This window comes from Sturnira hondurensis, unplaced genomic scaffold (genome assembly GCF_014824575.4).
Source record: "Sturnira hondurensis isolate 20B ecotype Veracruz unplaced genomic scaffold, ASM1482457v3 Scaffold0015509, whole genome shotgun sequence".
Taxonomy (NCBI): domain Eukaryota; kingdom Metazoa; phylum Chordata; class Mammalia; order Chiroptera; family Phyllostomidae; genus Sturnira; species Sturnira hondurensis.
Window position 1 is genome coordinate 8756056 of NW_028088140.1, and position 20404 is coordinate 8776459.

General features: G+C 43.9%; 1 protein-coding gene across 3 annotated transcripts in view; it reads left to right on the forward strand.

Moving 5' to 3' along the window:
* Positions 1-2256: 2256 nt before the first annotated feature.
* Positions 2257-20404, forward strand: part of CRACR2A (calcium release activated channel regulator 2A) — a 149026-nt gene continuing 130878 nt past the window's right edge. For all 3 annotated transcript variants that reach the window (XR_005069204.1, XM_037064710.1, XM_037064709.1), the window contains exon 1: positions 2257-2415. The gene's annotated coding sequence lies outside the window, so the exon portion shown is untranslated. The remainder of the gene's footprint in view (positions 2416-20404) is intronic.

Here is a 20404-nt window from a genome sequence, read left to right on the forward strand (position 1 = left end):
TTCTCAGTATAGCTTCTGTACCTAAGTGCAAAATAAATGTTAATTTCTAATCATCAAAAATTAGTGAATAAACAATTAAGTATGATATTGTGAGCAACAAAGAATTCCCCCCTCTGCTTCAGGTGGAAGATAAAATTCTGGCATTCTTTTATACTGTGTGAATCTATAACTACAGAGCTGATATTTAGTGATTGTTTTCTTTTCATCTTTTCAATATCAAGCCTCGCATCTTTCAAACAAAACATTTATGATTTCTTTATTAAAAAAAAACACTTCACATGTATACACAGATGCCAGAACTATACCCTGGATTCCAGTTAGACTCACAATTTTTAAAGAATTTGTGTTCACAGTTTGATGAGGTCATAAAATACATGTTGGCTCATCCATAGGTTCAAAATGGCCTCCCCTGCCCCTCCTCCCGAAGGATCTCCCCAAACTGAGAGATGGAAGCAGACAAAGATGCCTCAGACACAGCTTCTGAACCCCAGTACCTGTGCTGACACACCCTTTCCAGCTCCGTCCTTGACCCTCCGTTTCATTAAGGATAAAGAAATGAAAGCAATATAAAGCAGCTAAGAGAAGTTAGCTTGGTCTCCTTTAAGTCTCTGCCTCGTTTTCACTTGGCAACAATTTGGTGGGTGAGGGTGCAGGACAGGTAAACCCAGAACCCATCTCTCCTTGATGTTGTCAAGGAAACAAATAGCACTAGTCCTGAAGCTCTAAGCCTGGGCTGACATTTCTTACCTATGTTTTCCTCACATGAAATTGAATGTAATTAAATCATGTGTATTTGTGGAGCATTTTACAGTTTACTAAGTGTTTTCAGTTATAATTTTATTTCATATGCACAGTTGGATGGATGTACAATATGCAGCGTAATACTCACCTCACTGCACTGCTGTAAAGATTTAAAAGTAGAGGCTGGAACTGCTGTGTACACTGCAAAGCGAGTCCATGATGAGAAGGACCATCACCAGGTGCTACAGTTGGCCCTGGAACAGCTTGGGGGGATGGTGTAGAGGGTGTGGTTAGGGGAGCCCACCTCCCATGCAGTTGAAAATCCATGCATATGTGGGATTCCTGGAGTAGTAGATGACCCACTTGAACAATGAAGGTCTGAAGCAAAAGGTCAGTTTTAAAAATCCATGTGTAACCCTGCTGCTGCAGCAGCCGTGGAGGAATAGCAGCCATGGTTCTCTGCTACCCCGTGGCTGTGGGCCTCAGCAAGGGCCATGAAGCGGCCAAGAATGGAGCAGGCTGAGGCACAGCAGTGGGTAGCTGCTGCGGGAGCCTCAACAAGCACACCAGGTTCGTGTGGGGCAGGATCCGAGAGTCTTGCCCACTGTGCACTCTCCAGGGCTTCATTTTTCAATCTGTCTGTTACATCAAAGGGAGTAAAAAATGTTTCTCAATTAAATGACTGAATGCTAAAAATATAAACTAAAAATATGGTAAAATGAGTATAAGCAAAGGGTTGAGTGCCAAGAAAAGATGGAGAGAAAAGAATGGCATGGACATTTGGGGATGTTGCAGTCAGTATAATGGGATTATTCTTCAGGAACATGGTCCTGTCTTCTCAGGAACATCTGAGTGCACATCACTTAGGATAATCTTAACTGTGGTAGCAAAAAACCCCAACACAGTGGACATAATCAATAGGGATATTTATTACTATTGTCATAGGATGCCTGAAGGAAGGGTGGCACCAGGGTTGTTTAGTCCATGGGTCCAAGACATCACTAAGAACCCAGGTTCTTTTCTCTTTCTTTGCTTTTTTCTCTCGCTTCCCTCTCAAGGTCACAGAGTGGCTACGGAAGGTCACAGTGTAGCTGAACAAGGAGGTATTCCTGCATCTTCTTTTAAGAGCCAGGAAAATATTCCCAGGAACAATTTGAGAGGCCCCTCCTCATGTCTCAATGACCAGATTTTGGTGAGAAGTCCCTCTCTAACCTACTCCTGGCCAGGGGCCAGCATTTACTTTGACTGGATGAGGCCCCTGAGCTGGGCATAGGAGGCTTACCCTGAGTGGTGAACAGAATTGGAGTTCTGTTAGAAAGGAGGAAGGGAGAGGTGGTGGTGTTGAGGTGAGCAGTGGCTGCGATACCTGACCCAGAACCCAGCTGCCAGTTTGTTTGAGAAATCAGAGGATGAAAATTAAATGACTTTAAGAATTTTTTCTACCCTGAGAACCTAAAATGAATTACTTGAAGTCAAAATGAGGAGAACTTTCCTCTGTCTGTCCCGCCTGCAGGTCCTGCGCTGACTACAGCTGCCTTCAGGACACTGGCCGGGAGCCACTGCCAGGTCAGCAGGCTGCTTGTCAAGGGTGGGGCAGCCACAACCTGTGCTCTTCCTCATGAGCCCAGCCTGGGGCACCACCTGGCACTCAGCACGGCCACATCTCTTCCCAAGGTAAGAGCTGCAGGACGAACCCTGGGGCAGCCAGACCCCAGACACCTGGGATTCAGGAGAGCTCCAGGGGATTCAGTCAAGGTGTGCCACCTCCCCACCCTCAGGTGTGTAACTGGACACGAGGCCTGCTTACAGTAAGAATTGAAGGTTACTAGAGGAAGGGTATAGTGGGAGCTGCCCCCTGCAAGAAGGCTGGGCCAAATAAATAAGTGTCCTGAATGATGATACAGAAAATAGTATCTCTGTAGATGTCTCTGGTTTTCTGTACCTCTATTAAACACTGTTAGTCAATTTACCAAAGTGGACTCCCAAACCACATGGATCTTGTTTTCTACTTGTCAGATCTGTAGAGAGACATGGAATAGGCTTATCTTCCCTTCAGGGTCTGGCTGTCTGAACAGAAAGAGAAAGCTGGTAACAAACAGATGAGAGAATCTTCCACCAAGGGTAGCAGGTAATGATCATAGACAGCAGTGGATAGCCACAGTGAGCAGAGAATGTGAGTTCTATGCCAGGAGGACTAGTAACAGCTTCTGGAAATTGTCTACTAGCCCTACATTCTAAAATTTGCCCAGTTCTTCCAGACACACACGTCAGGAGCAGCTAAAATGAAATATGTAGAAAATTGAGTCTGAGTTGGTACAGTGGGATTTGGTTATGAGTGACTTCTATGGTGTTCACTGGGGGGGGGTGAAGTAACACTTATTTATTTGGCCATTATATGCATTGTTATATTTTATGTGTCTATTTTAAGTCTTCGATCAGATTGTCAACTTCTTAAGGGCAGTAATGCAGTATATCATTTCTCTTATATTCTCACAAGATAAGTACTCAGCAATTATTACTGGTTGATTTTTTGCTGTGTACCTACACACTAAGACTTTATCAGTCAAGAGCCCAGACTTTTCATTTATTTGGACAGAGGCGTCATCAATATCTGTTGAGCATCGCCTGAGATGAACAGCATCAGATACCTTTGCCACTTGAACTGGCCCAAGGGTACTCATTTTCTAGGGCTGTTGAAACAAAATACCATGAACAGCATGATTTAAAAAACAGAAATGCATTATGTCACAATTCTGGAGGAGAGAAGCCCAAAGACAAGGTGCTAGCAAGGCCCTTGCTTGCTCTCCAACTTGCCCTGTCTCTCCCTCGCTTCTGGTAGTTTGATGGCAGTCTTTAGTGTTTTGGGGCTTGCAGACTGGTAATCCAAGCTATGCCTTCATTGTCACATGGTGTTCTTTCTACATGTCTCTATCTTTGCTTGACTACACTAGTCACATTGGACTAGGGGCTCATCCTACTCCAATGTGACCTCATTTTAACTACTGACATCTACAGTGACCCTGTTTCTGAATAAGATCCCATTCTGAGGAACTGAGGGTCAGGTCTCTATGTTGTCTTTATTTGGAGACTGTAGACCACAATTCAACCCAGAATGTGAAGTGAGCTCATTCACAGGACAAGACTAGGACATACAAAGGGCTAGGAGTGAATATTAACCATGTCCCCTGATGCTGACTGAAAGGGACAGGGAGAAGTGGCAGCAGGGGCATGTGTCCTCTGTTCCCTTATCACTCTCCAGGGAACTTTGCTTGGGTTGGGGCCCAGCAGGATACACATGCTAGTCTGTGCCAGTGGAGGAATTCCACGTTCCTGTTGCTCCACCTTTTTATAGAATGTGTCAGGAAGAGGTTCAATGGCTAGGAACAAACAGACCATCTGGGGTTCAGGCAGCCTTAACTGTGGAGCAAAGTGGAGGAGCCCCACCTCATCCTGTGGAAGTTGCACCCTTTTGCCCTAGAAGAGGATGAGCTACTGGGCCCAACCAGCACATTGCCAGGCAATTCCAAGAGAGTTGTCAGTACTAGTTACTGAACAACCTAGTTGTCTCCAAAACCTGGACTTCATGCTGCTAATTCTCTGCCTCCCCAGGGTAGGATTCCTTAATGCAGGGTTGTAAACCAGATGCCTAAAGGCCATTTGTAGCCTGTAGATGTGTTTTGGCTACAGTGGCTGGAGTTCAAAGCGTTTTTATATTATTTTCTGAATAAGCAATATATTTACCTGGTTCAAAAATCAAATCATTATAGAAAGAGATCTAGTGAAATCTTATCCTGGACTCCATCTGCCTATCCAGCCTTCTCCTGTTATTACTTTCTTATACATTCTTCTAGAGTTTCTTATTGTGAATACAAGTCAGTACAAACACATTCTGCCTCCATCTCTTTATTTCTTACATAATTATAGTATTCTGTACACTTTTTCTACCTTGCTTTTTTCACTTATCTTGGAGATATTTCCCTATCAATATGTTGAGAGCTTTCTCACTCTTTTTCATGGGCCACGGGGCCCCACTGTGTGGATGCACCGTCATTTCTTTAACCAATGCTGCTGGTAGGCACAGGTGGTTTCCAGTCACTTGCTGCTTATTACAAGTGAGGAACTGAGGGTCACTACAAGCCCCTGCTGCAGTGAGTGAAATGGCCATTTTGTACTATATTTGAACAAATGTAACATTGAAAAGTTCTGAAATATCTTGAATTATCAAAAAAAGATGGAAAACACTGGGTTCTAATGACCGTATGTGGACAACTGTTTGGATTGAGTAGCAGCTGTTTCTGAGGGTCCCTAACGTTCGCTCTGGCCTGCTTCTGTTTCTCATTCTCCCACTACCCCCCCCCCCTCTGTCTGCTTTTTCTCATGGTAGATTCAGAGGAAGGGGGAATCGCTTTTGTACTCACGCTCTTTCAATTAGGAAATGAAAGCCCAGGAGGTTGTCTTTTTCTAGAAGAAAAGAAAAGATAGATTTTTCTTTGTGGATGTGATTTTGCTTCTTTCGCATGTGTTACTTGTCTAGGCGCTTGAGGGTGCAATGGCTTTGTTCTGCCCATGCCTTTCTCTCATGTCTCAGTAGGAGGGAACTCGGCTTGCTGGTCACTCTAGCACTGCCAGGGCAGCTGCTTGGAGACCAGCACTAAAAATGAACAAGACAGTCAAATGGATTATTCTGCTACATGTATCATCTCACCAGAGCTCCACCAAGACAGAATAGCCCTACTCCCATCTTATAGACAAGGAAACATTAACAGAGTGAAGTCGCCTGACCAAGATTCGTAAACTGTACATGGCAGAAGTGGCATCTGAATCCAAGAACTTCTTCTGGCTGTAGACCTGATGTTTTAGCCAGTATATAGGGTCTGGCACAAATAATGCTCCTTTTTGTTACAAAATCATAAGCATGTAATTCTGTGACAAAACAATATCACACTCAAGCACACCATATGAAATTTTAGTTGAAATGTTCAAACTACTGTCCATCTTGTGCGAGACATTCATGTACCCTAGCAATCACACTCAAGCAATCCTTACTACTGCTGGATCCTCCAATTTTTTAAAGGGTGTGTCTTAACAGTTATACCTCTCACCTTTCCAGTTTCTTGTTGGTGGTGGCATGGTGATGATGGGCATGACAACGATAAGAGAACATCTCTGAAAATAGGTGAGAGCTGACATGCTTCAGAGACAGCATATAATGAAAATAACAGAGTCCATGGCTCACCCTTTATGGTCTGTCACATGCTGTACAGTGGAATTGGCTCCATTGTCCCCTTTGCTCTTTCAGGGCCTAAACATTTATGTAGCAACTTCTGAAGGCAAGGCACTGTGCCAGGTGGTCAGTAACGTGCACTGGCCACACCCTAGTCCTTTGGAGTTTAGGGCATGTCAACAGAAGCTGCAGTACCACCTGGTGAATGTGGCATTGTAGTGACATGGATGTGCCTGGCTGGGTCCTGAATGTGATAAAAGAAATAAATTCATTGGGGGGGTAATAAAGTGGGTGGTTTTCTATTGTCTTGGGCATTCATCACTGCTGGACGAAGGAAGGAAATGAGGCCCGGAAGTGGAGACTGTGAGTTACAGTGTTGAGCCATTTTTCTGACCACAGCCCAGGGTGAAGGTGACAACAGCTGCAGCTCTGGAAGCTGTGGGCTCTTTGGAGATGGGCTCAGTCAGGGCTGAGAGGTGGGCTGAAGAAAACCACCTCTTGCCTTCCTTGCATCACATCTCAGCTTTTCTCATTCCTGGTCATTGGTTTAATGGCTACACTGGGCTGCCTCCCCATCAGGCACTTTCCCTGGGAGGTGGAAATTAGCATTCTGCTGGAGGGCAACCCCCTGTCCTCCAGTGAAAGACTACTAAGCCCCACTAGCTGAGGGGAGACAGTGTGGGAGGAGGGGCCCAGGAGAGCACAGTTCCTAGGTCACCATGTTTTACCTTTGACTTCATGCGCCAGCAGGAAGATCTGCATGTTGGGCTTGTTGCCACAAGGAGGGAGGCTCTTTTCTTGGCTTCTTTTTGTTGCCTTTCTTCTCCCTCTTGCATGCACAGCAGCTATCATCTCTGTGGTTATCTTAGAACAAGGGGGGGGGTTGGCTTTTTACTTATTCTGAGTGTGACACTAACCACAGCAGCCTCCTTGCAAAGGGAGTAGGGTGGGGCCAGCTGCTCTTCATTCAAATACTGTGGTCTTTGGCGTAGCTGATGCTAGTGGTACAATTACTCAAAACAGAGGTGTTGAAACTCAGTCCAAGTGACTGTTAGGGATCTGTTGCTGTGCTTCAGTGGATGAGTAATGGAAACATTTTTTTTCTGGTTAAAAAGGAGATTTCAGAGTCCTGATGGAATACAGACAACTGTTGGGCCACAGCCACATGTGCTTCTCTGTGCTCACACTGTGTGGACATACAAGAGACGTGTCCCACACTCCTCTTGTCCCAGGGGACTATTGATAAGAAGAGGAACAAAATGTACAGTTGACCTACCCTCTTGGGCTTGTGTCCTCATTCAAGAAATGAATGAGGTTAGGGTCAGTGTTCTTTGTGTAGTCAGAATTGCCCCTCAAGTAGTGCTTCACTAATGTCCTGTGTGCATGTGAATCACTGGGGGGGTCTTGTCAACTTGCACATTCCAGCTCTGGAGGTCCGTCCAAGGCTTATGATTCTGCATGTCAGACAGACTCCCAGGTGCTGCTGCTGTTGCAAGACCTGCAGAGTTCAGTACTGAGGCCCAGGGTGCATTTTGGAAATCTGTGCTGTAGCTTTGAGTTGCTACAACAGGGAGATACCCCTGGCTTCACTGCGGGGGCCGGGGGTGGGGGGCTAGGCTTGCTAGTCATGACTGTATGTTCGAATGTCTATTGGTGAATTGTCACCTGCCCAGCCAAACTCAACCCTACACTGTACATACAAATCAGTAATTACTTCTTATATAGTAATACTGGAAAGTTTTTAAAGAAGTTATGCCCAAAGCCCAGTAATTTAGGAGACTATTGTTTTGGGAAGAGAAGCCCAAATGGGATAAAGACAGAATCTTGACATGACTGGATACTTTCTCCACTGAGTGCATCCTGTCTAGATTAGAGCATCTCCAACACAGGCCTAACTGAAAAGCATGTCCATGCAGTTACAGCAGAAGCAGGAAGGTCAGTGCAAATTGCCAACAGGAGTCTTGAGACTTTGTCTGACAGACAGGGATTTGGGACATGTTACTAAATTAACATGTTAATGTTAAAAGCACATGAAACATCACTATCTCAGTAAACTTCTGTATAGAAGTTGTTTTTAAAATAGCTTACATCCTAATCTAAATAAAATGTTAATATTTTTAGTGCAATGATAAATCCTTGCAAAAAATAGATATTGCAGTGATTGACTTTGGGGTTGCCTTTGTTTTTCACTCTTACTCTGATATTCTTCCTAGAGATCGACCAAGCAACTTTTTCCAACCCATCCTCCTCTCCCCCTTGCCTAGACATGAAGGATATCATTTCCAAAGCTTTTAATGCCAAAAACTGAGTGTGTGCCTCCACTCTGTGGGTAGGTTTCCAGATTACAGATATATTTTCCATGATACTCTGTCACTGTCCTGTTCCATGCCTCAGAACAATAAATTGCTATACTTGTATGTAAGGCTTAGCTCATATGCAAGAATAATATACTTTCTTGTTTTTTCTACTTCCACACTTATAATTTAATTCAGCATGTTATCTCTACTTGAAGGAAAGTTATTACCTTCTTCCTGTTATCAGATCCAGACAGGATAGTGGGTTTGTTATTTCTCATCCTAACATTTTCATTCTGTCGTTCTCTGCTTTTTCATTTCCTTGTAGTCCTTGAGCACAGCACTACACCTAATCTTACCCACTGTAAGTAAGAGTATGCATTGACGACTTCATTATGTGTCCCAGTGCAGTCATGCATAAGCAGTCACATATTGAAATACTTATTATTTTATTATAAATTGCATTCCTTTTTCCTTTATATCATAATTAGAGCTAAATTATGCATATGGGCTGACTGGTTTATCTCGTAGTTTTATTTCAGGTGGTAAAGAGAAGGTTTCCAAATATTTGTTGTAAAAATGGGACATTTATTGAAGAGGGTGGAACACCACTGGATTAAGTGATCTCTCTAACATTCTTTGTGCAATATTGAAAAAACAGTAGATAACACTGTGGTTTGTAATCAACTTGAAAATAATCCTAGAGGAGAAAGCAATCAGAGAAAGTTGGCATTACCTAGGATTTCTGCTTGGATCAAATACTGTGAGTCATCAAGACTTAAAAGAGTGGCCCTCCCCAGCTCGTACTGTGGAAACAGGGAAGTTTAAACACACATTCGTACAAGCACTTACACACACACCTGGACCCTTCCCAGAATCATTCAAAACTGAGTATCTGTAATGAGGTCTAGGCATCCATAGTCAAAAAAATCTCCCCAAATGATTCTAATGCCCTGTGAGGTTGAGAATCTCTGCCTATAGTGGGGTGAATGGTAAAAAGATAGCTCCTGTCCTAACTGCCAGAACCTATGTATGTGACCCTGTCATAAAAAGGGTCTTTGGAGATATATAATAATTCAGTATGGATCTCCAGTTCAGATCATCCTGGATTATGTTGGTGGGCCCTTAATTCAATTAGTGTCCTTTTAAGAGGCACACAGAGGAGAGACGTAGAGAGGAGGCCATGTGGAAACAGAGGCAGAATTTGGAATTATGGAGCTATAAGCCAAGGAAAGCCTAGAGGTAGCAGCAGTCAGAAGAAGTGAGGAATGACTTGTTCCCTAGAGCTTTTGGAGGGAGCAGAGCCCTGTGGACACTCTGATTTAGGACATCTGGCCTCTAGAACTGTGAAAGATTACATTTCTGTTATTCTAAGACACCTGGTTTTTGATAACTTATTACAGCAGCCTTAGGAAACTAATACACTGCTTACAGGGTAGATAAAATTTGGTGAGATGGGAGGAATATAGGGGCTTTTCAGATGTGGAAACAAAATGAGTGAAACTGAGAAGGCCTGGCTAGAGGAAGAATGAGAGTCAGGATGACTAGAGGAGAGAGTAGCTTTCTAAGAGGAGGGGGAGCTAGTTCTACAGAGCCCACCAGAGAATCCCTGATGTGAACAGCTCCCTTCCTGTCTATTCTGTCCTGTCCTGTCCTGTCCTGGAATAGCATTTGCTGTCCTTCCTTAGACCACATAAGGCCCAAGAAGCTCAGAGAGTGGGTTTGCCCTTCATTCCACACATGTGGGAGCCACTGCCGGGTGCTGAGGAGGAGCAATGTGGCGAGGTTGTAAAGAGGCCTGTGTCACGTGTCTGAACACTTGGCTCCTGAATCCTTCCTGCTGTTCATCTCTCTCCACACCAACAGGCCCATCTTACTGGGGTGGCTTCATGAATGAGAGCAAAGCCATTTATTTCCCAGCTGAAGGTCCAGGAGAAAGTGCTGACTGGTTGATTGGATCTGCCCATGTCTTAGGAGTTGATCCCTTCTGCAGATCCCTTCTACATGAGGTCACATGACTTTGAATGAGTTCCAGGCGGGCCATCCTCACCCACTGCATTGGAATGAGAACAGCCAGTCTCCGAGCACACACATGCCATCTAGATGTCCTTAATAACCAGCCAGTTATCCTGTGGAGGCGTCTCCTGGGCACTGCCTACTTTCTATAGACTTCGGTAAAGGAAACTTCTATTAACAGTGCCTGTGAAATGAGAGTCCTCCCTGACTTCTCCAGCAGGAGCTGAGTGGGGGTGAGAATGCTTGGACAGGAACTCCCTAATCATTCTACAGGCATTGTTTTCTGAGCTAACTCAGATAGGACCAGTGGTGTGGGGACAGAGGGGTCACCTTGAGTGTGATTGTATAAGGGGTGGAGAAGCCATTAAGAGCTGCCTGGTAAGAACCATCTAGGAACTGCAATGCACTAAGCTGGGGTGGGGCCGAGGCCCAGACTGGATGCAAATTGAAGAAGAAACAGAGGCAAGTCCTGACCCACAGTTATTCTTAGTCTTCAAGCTGGATTGGGGATTTTATATTACCCATCATCCCCAAAATGAACAACTGATGTCTTCAAAGGAAGGAGGTTATTTCCCTCCGTGGATACCACCCTATGACACCGTTAGGTCTGATTTAATGTTGAAGAAGATGCTAGGTGCAGGTCAGAATGGAGCTGTCATTTGGGATTCCCTGGATAGGATGTCCTGGTGGAGGTCACTCTGAGCATTCTTTTGCCTCTGGGAACCCTAGCATCCATCCCTGCCTTTTAAGGATTGTGATGGAGAAGGGCATCTTCAAGTGAGAGGTGGGGCTGACGTTCGGGAGCAGGGATAAAGGACAGTTGTTGGTGTGAAGTCTCATGGGGCACTTAGCTTTCACCTCCTGAGACCTTAGTCTCACTGGACATGAAGGCAGAGGACCAGTGAGTGTTTTTTCAGTCGAACAGGAGAATATTTTGAATGCAAACGCTCAGTTTCAAGCCTCCACCTCCCTCCTTCTATTTCCAAAAAATCCTGGGGGTTTTCCCCGGATGGGTAGAGGGGTAGATAAAACTGACAAGCTGAACTGTGGAGAAGAACAGTGGACTGCTGACAATGAGCACCATTGGAGACTCCCTGCTATGATGAGAGGGCCAGGCGGGTGGCTTTCCTACCCTTGGCTTCACTCCAGAGAAGGGGCATTGCAGAGACCAGCCACCAGTCTGCACAGCAGACACAATGAGTGCTGCTCAGTCTCACCCCAGAAAAGTGATGGGACACTGCTGGGGAACAGATGGGCCCTGACCTCAGGAAGCTTCCAGTCCTGGCTGGAGAAAGATGTTAACTAATTACACACATGCTCACTCATTACAATGGGCATACGTGCTAGGGAGGGCTTCCAGGTCCCTGAGAACATACAGTAGTAAACCTAGTCTGGAGGGTCTTAAAGTTCATGTGTCCAGCTCACCCAATTTACAGAGGAGGAAATTGAGGCCCACAGAGGAGAAGGAAGTTGGCGGAGGTGACTAGTTAGTATGGAGATGAGACAGGGTGCCATCCTGGACTCCCAGTTCTGTTTTCATCTGAGCAGAGGAGCTGATTTCCGTTATGGTCCTTATTACCTACCCCTTAGAATAGCAAAAGAATAAGCCCCTTAGAATTTACTTCCTATAAGAAGCACTTGTTGACTCCTGTTATGTGCTTTGACCTCCAGGAGTTAAGCATTTAGTGAGGGACAAATTTGAATACAACCAAGTATTTATGGTGTAATGTGTTGAGTCACAAACACAAAGAACCATAGCAACACGGAGAACAAGCAACTGGTGTACTTAGACTGGCATTCGAGGCCCTCTAGGCACTGGCCCTGCCTCTCATTCCGTGTGAGTGCCCATGCGTGCTGTCCCTTACATTTTCCCAATTGTCCTCCACCCGCTACAGCCCTAAAGGCCAATTCGTGCTGCTTCTTTGCCTAGAATGGCCTCCTGTCTCCTCACTGCTCAGTCTGCCTATCCTGTAGGGCCAATATACATGCTCAACCCTCCAGAGGTTTAATTTATCACCCAAATCATTGTCCTTTATCATTTTTTCCAATTTTTCTTGAAAAACAGTTTTTTGTGTAAGCAATATGTTTATTATAAAAAATTAGGGAATGTAGCAAATAGAAGAGAATAAAACTCACCCCCAAAACAGAGACAACCATCATCAACATTGAGGCATATTTTCTTCCCATTCTTTTTCAACACTCACACGCATGCACACACATTTTTCTCATTGCCTTTCCTCATTCTGCCTCACATTTCATTTGTCACGTGCACCTATCTTCTTTCCACTGTGAGCTATTTGGGGGCATGGACAATGTAGCACTCGCTTTTTATCCCTTTTACTAATACAGCATCTTGTGCCAGGAGGCTCTCTGCAAGTATTAGCTGAGGAGCACACTCTGAATTTGCTTGGCTTTGGAACTTAGGGTGTGATCATTTTAAGGAAGCAATTTTGCTGTCCTGGAGACTGATGCTTGTTGAAATCTTGTTCCACTCCTTGAGCCCCAGTCTTTGCCAGCTGGATGGCTGGGGAAGGGACTGAGAATCCATACAGATTCGACAATTGGCCAAGACACACACGGTGAGTGACTAAGCGTGCTCTGCATCCTGCATGGGGCTGAGTTGAAAAGCAGCTCTACAGTGCTATTTGACTGAGGTTCTTCCCTTGCTTTAGAATGACACTGTTGATTCCGGCAAATCTTTCTTTATCCTTTTTGATAAAAGACAGTGTTGGCGTTTCCCCCCCCCCCGGGGTTAAGTGGGTGATATTTTCTTCTCTGACAAACCAGTTTTTGCTGTAAAATACTCTGCTGAGACTAAAATTCAAGAGATTCTTGAGTAAGTATTGGAAATGGAAACAGCATGGGCTGTTTTCCAAAAAGCTTGGGGTTGGGAGGTTGGGACCAAGTGAAGAGGGGCCTTCACTCAGCTGGCCACAGGTGAGAGCCCAGCAGAGCCCTTGAGAGGACAGGAAAAGCAGCAGAAAGCATTCACAGAGCCTCAGGATTCCTTTCAGGCCCATGTGGGAAACCTGAGAGGCTGGTGTGTAGACAGCAGCAGGGCAGGAAAAGCAGTAATGAGGAAGGCAAGTCCATGTGCCTTTTTGTGCTTTTTAGTTGAATATGGCAAGATGTTTGTGATTTAGATACCTTTTCTTCTTTAAAGAAGATGATTCATATCAGAAACTATTTCTAGAATTAAATATCTCGGAGGGAATTTCATTACAAGATCAAAGAAAAAGTCTGCAAGGTTTTGCTTCTCATGAAAAACATTGAAAACAAGTAAAATAAAAGAGAAGCCTTAAGCAAATCCATCATTGATTTGGGTGATGCAAAGACATCTCAGCTCCATGGAGCCTCTTTTGGAGCCAACATTGGAGAGGACAGTGAGGAAGTAGTTGGGGCTCAGCCTTGGAGACCACCTCCTGTACACAGTAGGGAAAAAGAAATTAGACTGATGGGGTCTGATGGTTTTCAGAGAGCAAATGAGGAGGTGAGGACCCTGAGGGGAGGCCATGTGGCTTGCCCAAAGCTAAGAGATGAGTGGTATTGAGGAAATATGCTTCAGAAAAAAATCCCAAATTTAATTTTCTTCCTGCCATTCTGCATTGCCTGTGGGAGAGAAAGGGTTTCAGTAGAAAGAGCATAGGTTTGGGATGCACTTGGTTTGAATCCTGGATGTCTTGGAACAAGTTTTTAATATTTTTTAGCCTCAGTTTATTCATCTGTACAAAGTACAGACTGCCCCTAATTTGTCCCAGGACTGTCCCCATCTTCTCAAGCATGACCTCCAACCTTGAAAGCTCTCGTCCAGGCCTCACACACTCACTAGCTCATTTGTCCACTCAGGGCCTGTTCCAGGTGCTAGGAACCCAGCCAGGAATGAGAGTGGCAAAGCCTCAGCATTCACCAAGGTTATGTTCCAGACCAGGCTGTGCAGTGGGAGCATAACGTGACCCACACATGTAATTTCCAGCTTTCTAGTAGCCACATCAGAGTAAACAGGCAAAGTTAATTGTAATGTTCTATTTAACCTAATATATCCCAAATATTATTTCAGCATAATCTCAATCTAAACATTTATTAATAAGATATTTTACATTCTTTTGAATTTTAAATATTGCATTCCATTTTTAAATCAAAGTGTAACTGGCATATAATATCACGTTGGTTTTGGCCATACACCATAGTGACTCACGACTCACTATGTGTAGTTGCTGTGCGGTGATCACTACAGTAGGTCTAGTTAACATCTCTCACCATGTAGGTAAGAAGATACTTTTTTGTGGTGAGAACTTTTAAGATCCACTTTCTGAGCAACTTTCAAATATATTCAGTACAATAGAATATTATTAGCCCCAGTCACCATGCTGTACATTCTATCCCCAGGACTTACTTATTTTATAACGAGGAGTTTGTACCTTTTCACCCTCACCATTTCACATGCTGCCATCACCCTCCTCTGGCAACAGCTATCTGTCGAGCTTGTTTGGTTTGTTTGTTTGTTGGATTCAACATGTAAGCTAGATCGTATGGTTTTTCTCTTTCTTTGTCTGTCTTCACTTAGCATAATGTCCTCCAGATCCATTCCTGTTGTGGTGCATTCCTTGTTTTTGACATGGTTACTCTCCTAGCACATCTCAGTTTGGACTGGCCACATTGCAGTGCTCTATAGCTTGCAGCTCCTGTATTGGACAGTGCAGTTCTAGAACTCAGGAGCAAGAAAGATGCTGCCATCCACCCCAGTGAGCAAATCTGGGGAAAACACTTCAGTGCAGGCCCTGCCTGAGGGAGAGTACTGCCTCCCCAGCCAATGGGGAGGTCCCATTGCCCCCACCCACCCTGCCAGAGCATGCTAACTTCACACAGCAAGAAGGAGAATGCCACACACTAGAGTTCTGTCCTAGTTTCTGTGTTGAAAAGAGAGAATGACATTGAGCTGTCCTCTTTGTAACAGTAACAACAACAACAACCTGGTTAGTACTTAGTGAGTACTAGGCATGGGAGCCAGGCCCTGTGCTAAGCACTTCATTATCTTCACTACCACTTTACAAGAGAGGTAGGGACCATTATTATCCGTGTTTAAGAGAGGAGGAAAGTGAAGAACCCTAAAGATTCCACTAATAAACTATTAGAACTAATAAATGAACTCAGTAAAGTAGCAGGATACAAAATAAATATTCAGAAATAGATTGCCTTTTTATACACCAATGATGATCAGAAAGGGAAACTAAGAAAATAATCCCATTTACAATTGCATAAAAAATACCTAGGAATAAAATTAACCAAGGATGTAAAAGACCTATACTCATAAAATTATAAGACACTGAAGAAAGAAATTGAAGAAGATACAAGTAAATGAAAGCACATACTGTGCTCCTGGGTAGGAAGAATTAAAGTTATTAAATTTTCCATGCTATCCAAAGTAATCTATAGATTCAATGCAATTTCTATCAAAATACCAATAGCATTTTTCACAGATCTAGAATAATCCATAAATTTATACATAACCACAAAAGACCGTGAATGGCAACAGCAATCTTGAGAAAGAACAAAATTGGAGGAATCACACTACCTAATATCAAATGATACTATAAAGCCATAGTAACCAAAACAGCATGGTACTGGCATAAAAACTGACATATGGATCAATGGAACAGAATAGAGAGCCCAGAAATAAACCCATGCCTTTATGGTCAATTAATATTTGACAAAGGAGGCAAGAACATACAATGGGGTAAATGTCTATTCAATAAATGATATTGGGAAAATTGGACAAATTTATGCAAAACAAAATAAAACAACCACCTTTTTACACCATATTCAAGAATAAACTCAAAACAGATTAAAGACTTAAATGGGGAACTTGAAACAATAGAATTTCTGGAAGAAAACATAGGCAGTAAAATCTCTGACATTTAGCAATATTTTTTCTGATATAGCTCCTTGTTCAGGGGAAACAAAAGAAAAAGTAAACAAATGGGACTACATCAAATTAGAGTTTTTGCATAGCAAAGGAAGCCATCAACAAAATGAAAAGACGGCCCACTGAATGGGAGAAGATATTTACCAATCTTACATCTGATGAGGGGTTAATATCCAAAAGTTGTGAAGAACTCAGACAACATGACACCAAAAAAGAAAAAGAAATCCAATGAAAAAGTGGGTAGAGGACCTGAACAGAGATTTCTCCAAAGAGGACATACATATGGCCAATAGACCTATGAAAAGATTCTTAATGTAACTAAACATCAGAGAAATGCAAATTAAAACGACAAGATCATCTTACCCCTGTCAGAATGGCTGTCATCATTAAACCAACATACAACAGTGGAGGATGTGGAGGAAAGGAAACCGTTGTGCACTGTTGATGGGAATGCCAACTGATGCAGCCACTATAGAAAACAGTATAGAGGGTCCTCAAAAAGTTGAAAATGAAACTGCCTTATACCATAGCAATTCTGCCTCTGGGAATTTATCCAAAGAAACTCAAAACACTAATTAAAAAGAATACATGCGCCCCTACATTCATTGTAGCATTATTTACAATAGCCAAGCTATCGGAGCAACCGAAGTGTCCATCAGTAGATGAGTGGATACAAAAGTGGTGGTACATATACATGGCGAAATATTACTTGCCATAAAATGAATGAAATCTTACCATTTGTGATAGCATGGGTATACCTAGAGGGTATTAGGCTAAATGAAATAAACCAGTCAGAGGAAGACAAATACCATATGATTTCACTTGTATGTAGAATCTAAAGAACAAAATAAATGTACAAACCAAATAGTCTCATAGACACAGAGAACAGACTGGTGATTGCCAGATAGGAGGGAGTTAGATGAAAAAGGTGAAGGGATTGAGAAGTACAAATTGGCAATTACAAAATAGTCATGGGGATGTGAAGTATAGCATAGGGAATATAGTCAATAATATTGTAATAACTATGTATGGTGCTAGGTTGTTACTGGAAATATCTAGGGGAACACTTTGTAAAGTACATGATTGTCTAATCACTATACTGTACACCTGAAACTAATGCAAGATAATATAGAACCAAACTGAAATTGAAAAATAAAATTTAAAACAAAAGGAGGAGGAAAAAAGCCGCTCAGAGAAATTAGATAACTTGCTGTGGGTCCCATGAGTCATAAGTGACAGACCTGGGATTTGAACCCAGGGCAGTCTAAAGCCAAAGGCTTGTGTTCTCCAAACAGAAACAATAGAATGAGATGCAAAATGAGTCCAGGTTTCTGGGGCTTTTCTCAAAGGCTCTCTTCCTCTACTCACAGAGCACAATGCCACGTTAAAAGGCTTTGGAGATGAAGGTGTCAGTGAGGATGACTCAGAGTCACACTGAGGGGTATATGTGAGTTGTCTGGCACCCCCAGGTCCTGCTCTCACCAGCCACTGTCCAGGATCCATAACTGCTGGCATGTTCATATGACAAAAAAGATATTAACTCATAGGCATAAATAACAAAAATCTGTTGATTCTAAAGCATCATGTGAAAATTTGCTGTCATTCTTGTATGTATGGTACTGCTGTTCTCATCATCGTTCAGTTGGAGGTGTGTCCAGGGAACTCACCATAGCCCAGACCACTGCAGCAGTTGGCAGCAACATCAAATGGTGACTGAGAACATAGACTAACTTGAATTTTCTCTTCTTAGTAGATCTTAGCACCTGAATGTTTTGAGTTTCGCTTATGGATATTTGTAGTAAAACCCGATGTGTACACAACTCACTAGCCAGGTGTTTTCATCATTTGCCAGCTTGTCTGGTGCTGAAATCAGTCTCTATGTTCAGCCTTGGGTGACCAGCAGCCCTCCCAGTTCTTCAGAGCTAGTTAGAGAGGCACTTAGAAACCCTTAAGCAGATGTAATAGCAGCACCTAGGCCTCCTCTCTCAAATTCCAGGACCGGTGAGAGGCCAGGAAACCAGCCACCCTTGTCCAGAAGAGAAAGGGCCCACCGGCTGTGTTCAGGTTTCTTGGGCATCCTCATGGCCTTGCTAAATGGGATTACCTGGAAGACATCCACACCCCATTCACCCTCTGAGGCCTACCTGCTCCGCAGAAGCCGTTCCTGATATGTCAGCCCCCTCCAGTCCTCTCCAACCTCTACAGTCCCGTAGTCTTAAATGCCTGTGCCACTCTCAGACGCCAAAGCTCCTGTCTTGCATTGTTAGCTATACACTTTCTGTATGTCCTTGATCTTCCTTTCCTAGTCCCAGACTTTAGGGACCTCTCCTGGTGACGATCACATGTTGACTTGTGACATCACTGATGACCTGGTTGGTCAGCTTCACCTTGTTCCAGAGAGGGTGTAAAGGGGCTTCTTCATTCTTGTGAGTGAGCATGATGTCCTTAGTGAACTTCTGTTTTGGCTTTGAGTGCTGCCTCTCCACCCAAGTATATGTCCTTTGAGGACTGGGTCTTATAATCTTAGCCTCCAACAAGAATGTCTGTCTGACATACTTTGGGAACTCAGTGACAGTGTAGCAGTATTGCTCAATATCGAGCAAAGGGCTCATGTTCCAATCCAAATCAGCTTCCTCTGATGCTAGTCACTTCCTTTTCCTTCACTTCAGTTACCATGAGTTGTATCATATATTCATCAATTTGTTAAGGCCTTTTTCCACACTGGGAGCCCTTTTTGGTTCTCCCCTGTGTCCCTAGCACCCAGTACGATGCCTGGAACTCAGTAGGGCTTGGTAAAGACTAGGTCAGTAGTTTCGTAACCAAGCAGAAAGGTGCCTATACATGTAGCACCTTGGTAATGACCCAACAATTAATGCTGGAAAGAACAGGTTTTTATTTACAATATTTCAACCTTGGGGGTGGAGGACTCTGAGCATTTATCTATGAGACCCAGCACTTCCCTTGTTCCCCAAAAGGATATAAAGCCAAAAGCCCCAAAGTTCCCATCTCCTTATCTTAGGCCAGCTGTGCAAATAGTCTCACAGCAGCTGTCTCCTTCAGGATCTGGGTTATGTTGTCATCAGCCTCCACGGAATAGTCCAGGAAAGCCTGTGCCATGGTGCACTAGATCATGGTGAAGTTCAGGAAAGGCACAAGTCCTGAGAGTCCAGATAGAGTCCAGGTTTGCACAGCAGCAGGTCAGCATCTTGCAGGGTAGGATCTTTGGTGCCTTTGGAGTCTCTGGTGGCTTCTGATCGTATCAAAATCAGCATGCCTGCTTTTGTTATAGAAACAACCCATTTGGGAGCCAAGATACTGTTATAGAAACAAGCCCCCTCCCCCAGGGTCTTTTTTCATTGTGGTCCATCTTTGCCTACCCCCAAGTTAGCACTGTGGCTCTCAATGCCAGATTTGGTAAAAAGGAAAGGAACTATTCATTCAAAAGTTATACAGGTTTAGAGTAATGGTGGAACGTCGCCATTAAATCTCAAAGCCCCTTTAAAACACCCACAAACACAGACAGAGTTCTGCCTTCCCCCTTTTGCCCAGGCAGGCCAGTCTCAGAACATGCCAATCAGAAGTGCTGTTCTCCAGGAGAAAAAAAAAACAAGTCCACAGCTCACTTCTCCTGGTTCCTCCCAGGAATCCGAGGAGCTTGGCTGGGCAGGTCTCCCTGCAGTCCCCAGCACCATCAGCTGTGCAAACAGATCGAGATCACCAGTTCTTAATTGAAAGCCAAGTTGCACCTTCTCATGGCCCATCAGCAAGAGTCTCTTCACCTCTTTTCTTCCAGAATGGTCTTGCATTGTCCCCTATCTCTTGTGGCACCCCACCTTTTAGTTTAAATCCCAGCCTGGAACCTCCACTGTAACCCCATTTCTGATTCCTCCCACAATGTGCTATGCCTGCCGGCCCTCCTGTATTTTCTGCCTTTCTTGGATGCCTTAGTCTGGGCAAGCGTGGCCCCCTGGTATGGACGGATGCTGTAACCGGGGAGGTGCCTCCCAGTTACATGATGGGTTAAAGTCTTGCATACCTTCTTGGTTCCATGCAGGCTAGGAGGCTAGTTTGCTGTTACTGATATGCAAAATAACTGCTGCTTTTCCCAGTCCCTAAGCTAGGCTTGTGGGCAGCCCTGGGGTCTCTCAGCCTACACCCTGTTACACTTACTGGCAGACGAGCTCCTACAGCCTGAATGGCTCCTAT